Source organism: Solanum pennellii, chromosome 7, assembly GCF_001406875.1.
Source record: "Solanum pennellii chromosome 7, SPENNV200".
NCBI classification, from domain to species: domain Eukaryota; kingdom Viridiplantae; phylum Streptophyta; class Magnoliopsida; order Solanales; family Solanaceae; genus Solanum; species Solanum pennellii.
The window spans coordinates 44,319,854-44,330,173 of NC_028643.1; the positions used below are offsets into that span (position 1 = coordinate 44,319,854).

General features: G+C 34.1%; 1 long non-coding RNA gene across 4 annotated transcripts; it reads right to left on the reverse strand.

The window, feature by feature from the left end:
* Window positions 1–4,498: 4,498 nt before the first annotated feature.
* On the reverse strand, window positions 4,499–9,411 carry LOC107024502. 4 transcript variants are annotated; one of them, XR_001457362.2, is made up of 5 exons: window positions 9,121–9,411; window positions 7,291–7,364; window positions 6,927–7,094; window positions 5,768–5,884; window positions 4,499–4,936 (listed from the first exon to the last, which is right to left on the reverse strand). It is a non-coding gene; the product is annotated as an uncharacterized LOC107024502 (long non-coding RNA). The 4 variants fall into 4 exon arrangements; XR_001457361.2 differs by having other exon boundaries at window positions 4,499–4,941; XR_003579149.1 differs by having other exon boundaries at window positions 4,499–5,079.
* Window positions 9,412–10,320: the final 909 nt, after the last annotated feature.

Consider the following 10,320-nt stretch of genomic DNA (forward strand, 5'->3'; position numbering starts at 1 on the left):
ACATCAATAGCATAACAAGCTCACTAACATCATGAAATGAAATAAATAATGAGGATTTCAACAAATAATTAAGGAATACTTCAAGGATCGATGCCTTACCATGAACATACTACCCAACAACAAAGTGGAGCTAATGCAAACCTACAACTACGACATGCAACAAAGGTCTGAAGTTCCAACAAAAGGGTACCGAAATAACAACAATCACTAAAAGAAGCAACTAGTAACTAAAAAGGATAGCAAAAGTTCATACTAAGGAATCTAAAGGACAAGCTAAACTAAGTCCTCATAGAAACTCCAAAGAGAATTACTACACCAACTATGCCAACAACAAAGCGCAACAAGCCTAAGCTAAGGATCCTTTCACCCAAGGCTAACCGAAAGATTTTAATAGAATTAAGAAAGTGGAACAAAAGGGAAGGATTCCTATAGCACATCCAGGGAGCACCCCCTAGACATAACCGGCGACGTCGTCCTCTTTGAGGACTAAGACTAACCTCTTAGCTTACATCATTACATTCATAGGTTAAAATGCAGAAATTTTAAAAACTTTTCATTACTTCTACATTGAGGTTTACATAGACCTCTACATACACATTATATGTATATCGAGTATACATAGACCCTTCGTATAGGAAAATTACTTAGTTTTCTACTTTTATTGCACATACATATATATAAATACAACATAGTCTCAATAACATGTCTCATCTCATAACCATCTAACAAGACTGTAATAATTTGGGCCTAGCCCATAAATCAATATAACAAGACCACATATAGGTCATACAATGTTTAGTATATATCCAAATGAAAAATAAAGAACACAAGAGTCTTAAAACTAAAACAACTTCATTAGCTTGATAGTGGCATTGCCCTCAGAAACTGAGGACCTACCCAACTTGGATGATTGAGAATTCCAAGTCTTCTTCAAAGTCGTCTCAAAACCCTTCAACGACCAGAACCTAAAATGTTTGGGAAAAAGGGAGAAATTCGGGATAGTACACCACTTGTACTAAGTATGAGACCATATGCACACATATCATGAAAACATGGTAAAAAGGCACATTTCATTAAAACATGTTATTTTTACCTTTGAATGTCTTATGCACATTCAAAAAGACCATATCAATCAATAAGACATATTCATTTAGTCTAAATCATGTACCTCACAAGACCAACAATACTAAGTCTATTCAAGTCAACATTTATTTCACATAATTGGAGACATAGTCAAAGCAACTCTATCATGAAGTTATAATAGTCACAAGCATGAATAAGTGTTCCTTGCACATAACAAAGAAAGACAATTACCCATGAATCCCTATTCATTTAACAAGTTCAATGACCAAGAAAAGCTCCATAACTTTACTTAATCAAGTAATCCAACAAGAATCATGACCAACTTCCAACATCTCATAGCATGTCATTGAGAGTACATATCATCATTTTTTAACAATGTAGACCAACACATATTCATAAGTAAAACCAATCATCATATAGTATCAACAATGTGCAAGTTCATCATATACATGTCATGTACCATTATATGCATATACATACATAAGAACATCCTCCTAAGACTTCCCTCAAGGCTAACTAGTGCAATGATTAGGTAGAGTCTCATACCCCTACCTAGACTAAGCAAAACCCCTTAGGTTATCCTAGTTAGAATTCATTCCTTTAATTCATTTTATCTTTTGGGAACATCTTTCCTTAACCGACATAGACCATATGAGCTAATCTGGAATATGGTGCCATGGAACCCTACACCAAAGGAAGGCGGACTACTTGCCAAGGTAGAACCAAAACATGAACATAGCAAATACGTGGATGCACTAGCTAGTATTCCTATGGGGGCAACATATTTCAAGAACTAGGACATGTAGTTCGGACCCTCTTTATTCTACATGCATTATAGTCTCCAATCTCAAGAGTACATTAGTGATCCTACCTTCCCTATGTGAGAAGGGACACTCCTCACTCTAGTTCACTCGGTGCTACGCTAGAGTCCCTTTTGAAATATCTTTAATACCTTTATTACTCATCATATATTAATGTAGGTCATAGGGTCTATCCCTTTTATAATCATCATCATCATAACTCAATAATAATTGCATGATTATAGTCCTTTCATTACAATACATATAAGTGAGGTTAGTACATTTACATATCACTTCATAATAAGGCACATTGGTAAATCATCACCATCCTTATAACATTTACATCTTAGCCAACATCTCATAAACCATAGTCAAGACATTTAAATTCAACATCATACCAACCCTATCAATCTTATTGCAAGACATACTCTAATACAACGTCATTACTTATTCACAATTAACCTTAATTAAAGTAAAGAATAGGGATCACAATACTTACCAAGTCTCCTTATAATCCATCATCAAGCTCTTACCATCAACCCTTATCTCAACCCAATTAGGGTGTAGTATCATCATATAGCAACCCAACATAATAACAAGGCTAATTGAACCACTGCATCACAATTTACCACTAGTTCATAGCTTAAGACAAGAGGCATAGGTCAAAGTCATAATCTAGATCAATTACTCAAGAACTAACATTATTGGACTATAATTCACCCTAATCTATTCATAATTGATACAATATCATAATCTAGTAGTAATTCAACCACTAACCAATTAAATTAAATAAACATTGCATAATTCATATCAAGATCATAACGTAGGGTTAAGGAGAATAGATCATCTTCTACAAACTAGACCAATCCATCAAGAAAAACATAGTTAAGTTGGAATATATGTTAATATATTCATAAAATCAAAAGAAAACATAAATAGAGCAATTCATAACATAATTTCGAGATTAGAAGAGACCCACATGAAAACTCAACTTTTGAAATCAATTTGATGGAACACTTTGAGGAAAGAGGTCTAAAAGGTGAAAGGAATCCCATAACTTACTAATTTATGAAGATTGATGGAGAAATTCGACCCTTTGCAGCCCTTGAAACCACTCCAAGCTTCCTCTTCAATGGAGCTCTTCAACTAGAGAGAGAAAGAATAGAGAAGGAAGAGAATTTTGGGTTTGGGAATTATGAGAGTTTAGGTTAGCCTAATTAGCTTAGGGACTTTACATAGGTGGTTAAATAACATAAATAGACCTCCCCTAACCCCTAATTAACCTCCTAACAAGCCAACTAATTAAACGAATTAATTCAAAACGTGCAACAAAAACAGTCCTCACAGACGACACCACGATCGACGGATCGTGTGCCCATCGACGGGCATTGTGCACCTCTGTGCTGCACTTCCGTCGATGAGTTCAGAGACTTGTCATTTGAAGGATCCAATGATTTTTCCTAAGTGACCATTGATGGAGGCATCGATGCCCCGTCGATTCACCAACGGCCGGTTGGTGTCATTCGTTGGTGACACTGTCTCTTGACAGTTTTTTAGCCATTTTTGCAAGGGTCCTCCTCAAGGGCCCTTGGTTGGTCCTTGCGCAGTCGTGCCCGGACGTTTCGACTATGAACTAACTCTATTACGTGTTAAACACCCTTCCACCAATTTTCATCATTTTCCGACTCCTAAAATCTAGTCGAATAGGCTAAAGCACACTAGCACCTCATTCAACTAGTTTCCGGACGTCATGGACGTTCTTGGACTTTTTGATTCCCAAACTTCCTGAATTATATATATTCATTAAAATTGACCTTAAAACAGTGTCTAAACCTGTTGACAGTCATGATAGGCTGTAGAACACGTCTTAGACTTTCGAAGTGTTACATCTTAAAGACAAGAGCTTGAATCGCAATTTTCATGCGAGTAATACAAAAAATATCTCATAAAGAACAATCAAGAAAAAACTAGATCATAGCCTGCCTCGAATTCGTTAACGTGCGCTCTCAATCTGGTGATCTGGAGCTTTTTCCTCATATATCACATTCGATGGCCACCATGCTATCAAAATAATGATCATAACATCAACACAAATGTTAAGATACAAAAATCAAAATAAATCCGTAATCCAATCAAAATTAAGGTTATGGGACCTATGCTGGAAATCCAAAATTGACTTGTGATTGCTCTCAAATGTCTTATGGAACTTGTACCTAAAAAATGGGCATAATTCACTACAACTATTTTAGGCCTACGGCCACCCCGATAAAGTGTACCCTAAACTAGCAAAAAGTGTTGCCTTTTATAAAAAGCCAAACGGCCACACTTTGAGTATTTCATTAGCAACACATTTATTTGATTGTACTACGCTTAAAAGTGTGACCTTTGCGTTGTTATTAGTTACACTTTAAAAGTGTAGCCTTTTATATCTCGTCTACAACAACATTTGTGAAGTATAACTTTTCTTATTCCAAAGATAAAATTTACAAACAATAAGCCACACATTCGAAGTTGCAATGTTGTGTAGAATTTTTGTAGCCATAATTTAACAACACTTTCGATAAATTCGGATTGCATATAATCAATAATCACAATTATCTATAAATAAGTGGATATAAAACACAAAATCAGCTTATAAATAATATGGAGGTATATATTTCAAATTAAATAAACTTTGAGAACATGTCCCGTGCATGCATATAGAATGCAATTACTGAAAGATTCCTACTAACAATACATTCTGTGTAAAATGGACAGCAGTAAGATTTTGGGGAAAAGCATGCGTTCTAGCAGAGTATTCTGCTCGACGTCTAGATAGAAGAAGTTTGTTCTCTATTTCGTCGTCTGGAGAAAGACCACTGTCACCACAACATTTGATGGAAGATTGATCACACTTATGTGATGACTGCTCTGGAAGTTGTGAGCAGATAGCTTTGAAATATGTTGCAGTCTCCTATGAAAGGATCACTATGCAAGTAGAAAGCCAAGAAATCTCTGTTATCAATCCATCTCGAGCCATTGCTTCAGCTTCCATGCTGGACACAGAATACTTTCTGCTCTATGATTCAGATAGCAATGTCATTTGGCGATGTTTTAACAATCCGACAAACACTATTTTACCCTGTTAGCATATAGCAGCTAGACAAAAGCTTTTCTCAAGTGCCTCAGAAGCAGATGATTTATTTGGGATTTTCGCCTCAAAATGCAAAATGACGGTAACCTTGTTCAGTACCCCGTTGATAAAGAAAATAGTGCCTAATATGCATACTACGAACAAACTTGCACAATTCTACTAATAGTTTAAGAAATCTAACTATAGGAGGCTATGTAGAAAAAGGACCACCATCTACATGCTAAAATCTAATACAAGTAGAACTTAGCACGACACATAATGCACAAAATTCCGCTCCATCAGCAAAATACAACACACTACAATCCTCATATATCACAGAAATAGTTACAGCAGGCCGTGAGTATCAAAACATTATGGAGGTCAGATGTAGCAGCGATTTGGTTCGGTAACTTGAAGCGTAAAATTCAAAAGGAATAAGAAACTAACTTAAGAATTCGAAAAATAACTAGAACTTTAAACCAGCGCTAATATTCTATCATTCATATAATTAATAGTTAGGATGACAACACAACATATTTAATGGAGTTCCAAAATATTCATCACAAAATTTTGAACTTGAAGAAAAAAATTTGAAAATCAATCGCCTTAAAAGTTATGATGAAATTTTAAAGATAGCATAAACAATGTCACCTCATATCAAAATAATATCGAACTAAAACTGAAAATTCAAAAACTACATTAATTATGAATCTCAAAAACTTGAAATATTGCACAGGAAGGGTTGAACAAGAAATAATGTAAAGTCGCTTACCTTAAATGCTACAAAATAGGATACACAGTTTTTGTGATTCTGTTCACCGGGACCTGAAAATTCTCTTCCTCATAAAGTCCTCATCCGACATCAACAAGTACTTTCTTTTACCGTGACCTATATATCAAGATCTAGGAGTAAGCTAAATATTATTTGGCCTATTTAGAGTTATGAGTATATATCTACAACTGATCTCTCAATTGAAAAATGACAAGGCACTGAAGAAATTTCAACAACTAAAAACACACAACCTTATTCCACATAGGAACAAAAGCGAGGGAGAACACTACAACCATTGAACAAGAGTAGACCTTCAGATCTGAATATCAAAGATAAGAGGGAATACATTTTACACTAATAAGACACAAGAACCAAGAACTTTCTTCAATCATTCAGTTCAAATATGTTTCTTCTCTAAAAGATAATCCTGAAAGATAATACTTATCAAGGATTTGAGGTGGCTAGAACGACAATAATCTTCGAATAACAAAACCATAAAAATCAAGAGCATTGGATAAAAAGAGGAGTTATCACATAAAAAATTGATAAACATAGCCATTTCCTTGTAGACATGTATTGCTTCATGTTACTCTCGATAAAAAAGATCTATCCCAAAGCATCATCTCTCAGCAGGGCAAATTTTAGTAACACCTTCTATATTTTGTTAAAGTTCCCCAAAATGTTTCTCTTTGCCTTTTTTTGGATCCTGTGACCTGTATGTTTCTAAACAGAGTGCTTAAAATGTATAAAACATTTACATTATAGCACAGACAGACTCAAAAATAGAGTTATTTTTCATTACTCCAAGTGGTAGTGCTTATAAGTTATTTAATGTACAAAATTATCTTCCCTGGAACTTCGTCATCTAAAAGGATCGGTTTCAATAAGCTTTCAGTTTCAACTATCTACAAAGTTGCAAATAAAATTTCAGATCCAACTCGTAGAGAATAAATTGGTATTGGGTAAATACATATGTTTATTTTAGGTAGTGCCATAATTTGCATGGTCAACTCCACCAACCAAGAAATTAACTTATCACCAAGTATCATTAATAAGCTCCACAAACAAGAAATAAACCCTTTTATGTTTGAAGTACGAGAATGAAAGACAGTCAAAATGTAGACAAAGGAAGATAAAAATGGCCATTAGTTGAGTGCACCTGTTCACTAGTTCTCCTCTGAAATGTATGGAGACCTAATCCAGCAAAATTGATTGATGGGATAAAAAGTTCATCTCCCCGCCATGGCTATTATTGTGGCTATCCCCTTGGAAAGTATGTTATTTACTTCAGCAGTGCAAGACGATTAGTTCTTATTTGTTCGTCTTCCTACAGTATGTAGAAAAAACGATTAATATAAGAATCGCAGGTTCAAAGTGTGCACTATAGTTTATCAACACTCGAGAATCAGGCGTAGATGTAAGAATGTATAAGCACTCGAGAATACACCTACGTCTAGCCGTAACATTTGTATCGTCTATCAGACTAAAAAAATAAGAAAATGTTTTTCCCAAGGAATACATACCTGATAATTCAAGGCTGAAGAGCATCAATTGTCATCGTCCTCTTATCAGGATCCCATGAACAAGGAGACTGCAACTAATAAGAGAAAACATGAAATAACAAGCTATCAGATACAATTGGAGAATGAATAACATAACACAATAGGGGCAACTTTGAGAAACGCATGAACATGACTAACGGATCTATCTCTAGCGCAATACAAACATATCACCATTGACCATGATCAACTATTCATACAAGCAAAACTTCATTACACTGATTCATGCCAATCTTACATTAAGTAACTGAGAATGATGCACACCTATTTTGATACTGTCAATACATGTAAAATTAAATAAGTCTAAACATTTAGATGGCAAGGCTATCATATAGTTTCGTTCCGTTTGTCTCTAATGAAATGAGTAGAACACTAGTTGCTCATAAAACTAGAACTGCTTGAAACATATCATTGCAGTCATGTGATGTCACCGTCTTAACAATTGCACAACAATATTAAGAGAAAGTATGTCCCCTATTTTTCCCACAAAAGTTGAAACTCCAATACCAGTTTACCTTACAGATGTTGGATATATCTGCATAAACCACATTAAAATGACAAACTCAAGTTCCTAGAAAGAAAGTGTGCAGTAGTATGTGCTTTTATGAGAAGAACTGCTAAAGAGTTCTGTTTTTTCCAATTGTTTCTATTTTTCTATATGCAGATGAGGATACCACATTAATTTAACCAAGTTAAAGCACCCACAAATAACTGCTCGTCTCTCAAGCAATTACCATTATTCCATTAAAATCAAAGTTCTAAATCACATTTAGCCTCAAAATGCAGAGACAGTAATGAAAAAGAGGTAAATGAGTATGTAAGACAATAAGATTATGAAATGAGTTGTATTAGAACTTTGGTTAGCTAACAAACATTAATTACTTACTCATCCTTGTAAAACCTCCAATTGTTGAATATGTAATGAAGGATAAGCCATGCAACATAAACAATGGTAAAACTCGCAATGCGCTTATTTTCCAGTTCTACAAGGGATCGTGTTATCATATGATAGAATAACCCACTACATTAACCCAAATGTTGAAATAAATGCAATATGACACCCATAAGACTCGTAAACATACACTGTACATGTGATGATATGATAAGCAACGCAAGCAGTCAGATACCCATATAATATAAAGGATACACTGAGTATCAATTAGCTACATAACAACCTACATAAGTAAAAACAGCAACAAGTGCAGGCTTAATAAAACTTTAACCACTAGGATGCCCAAAAAAAGTGAAATCTGAAGATACTAGCTCACTCGGATTCTTCCGAGTACTAATTTCCACTATATCAGCTCCTGAATATGCTTAAGGTTCACGACTTTTGGTACTTTCTTCTCGTACTATGGAATTTCAGTCATAACTTGTAATTTTTTCCATTACAACAACCCCAAAGTAATCGATTCCTTCTTATTCTCCTCTTCTAAACACAAAATAAAAATTCAATAAACTGACAAGATGACTAGTAGAGTAGCTACATAAGCTTCAAGAAATCGATTTCAGGGAGAAGAGAATTGTAGGGAATTTCAGCTTCAGCTCTTCAGTTCATCAGAGAAAGACGACTTAATTTCAACTCAGTTCTTCATAGAAACAAGACTTAGCTTCAGCTGGTAAATTAAAGATTCAATAGATGAAAAAACTTTCTAGACTCTCTAAAATCAATAAAATTCGTATCAACAACACAAGAATATCAAAACCCTAAGTTAAAATTTAGACTTTCAAAATACATAAGAATATCAAAACCCTAAATCGTGACTTATGACTTTTAGAGGTAGAATTTGTTACCTGTAAACCCTATTCCAACAACCCTAAAGCTTTAAGACATGAGGCGTGTTTTGTGTGAAGCATTTTGTTCTTCTGTGAAATACGATGAAACAACTCTTTAACAAAGAATCTATGAGGACATTCATGTTCTTCAGCTCTTCAATCCTCCACAAGGAATCTGTGATCAATTTTGACGGATAATCTGTGAGGAAAAAACTATTGTTCATCAATTCTTCAGAAAAGCTATTGTTCTTCACTGAGAGAAAAACGTGTTGTTTAGTGAGGAAATTGACGAAATGTTTTTAGATTTTTGAGAAAACAAATTTTAATATTTTATTAATTATTATTTTTTGGCCAGTAAAATTGGAGGGAAAATAAATTTGATATTAAATTTTTTGGAGGAAATATAATATTTTAGTGAAAACATTAAGGTTACATTTGTTAAGTGTTGTATTTACAATTATAAAAATAATATAGTTTAAAAATTTGGACCTATATTTAAATATTTATTGCCAATTATATCATGTAATAACAACGCATGTAAATTGTAGATAATACCTTTAAAGAGTACAATTTACAACTATTATCATTATTTTTGTAGCTAAAAGTTAAAAATATAGGCTATGCTTTAAAAGCGTCCCCAAAAGTATCTTCGGAACTTAAAAGCGTTGTCCAGAATTAGTGTTGTTGTAGGCCTAAATAGTGTAGTGATTTGATCTTGCGAGACAGTGAAATTTGAGCATGCAATAATTGATCACAAAAATCCCCGCTAAATAAGTAAGAAAGGTATTCGGTGTGAGGAATCACCATCAACACGAGCCTTGTGCACTACCTTGATGACCCTTATACTAAGAGTGTGTTTGGTATGAAGGAAAACATTTTCTGGAAAAAAAATTTCAATTTTCTCATGTTTGATTGGGACAAAAGTTTTGAAAAATGTTTTCCAAATGAACTCATTTTCCTCAAAATTAAGGAAAATGACTTCCTTTCAAAAATTAAGAAAACATTTTCCAAAACTCTCCTCCAATTTTAAATTACATTTTTAGGGGAAAAACAACAATTTTAAAAAAAAATCAAATAAAATTTTATTTTTTTTACCTGATCCTTGACCCCCACCCACCCACCACCAACCAGCCCCCTCTACTCCCCAAAAAAATAATTTTACTTTTTAAAAATATTTTCAACTTCAAATTTTTATTTTTAAACTCCTAAACCCCTCCT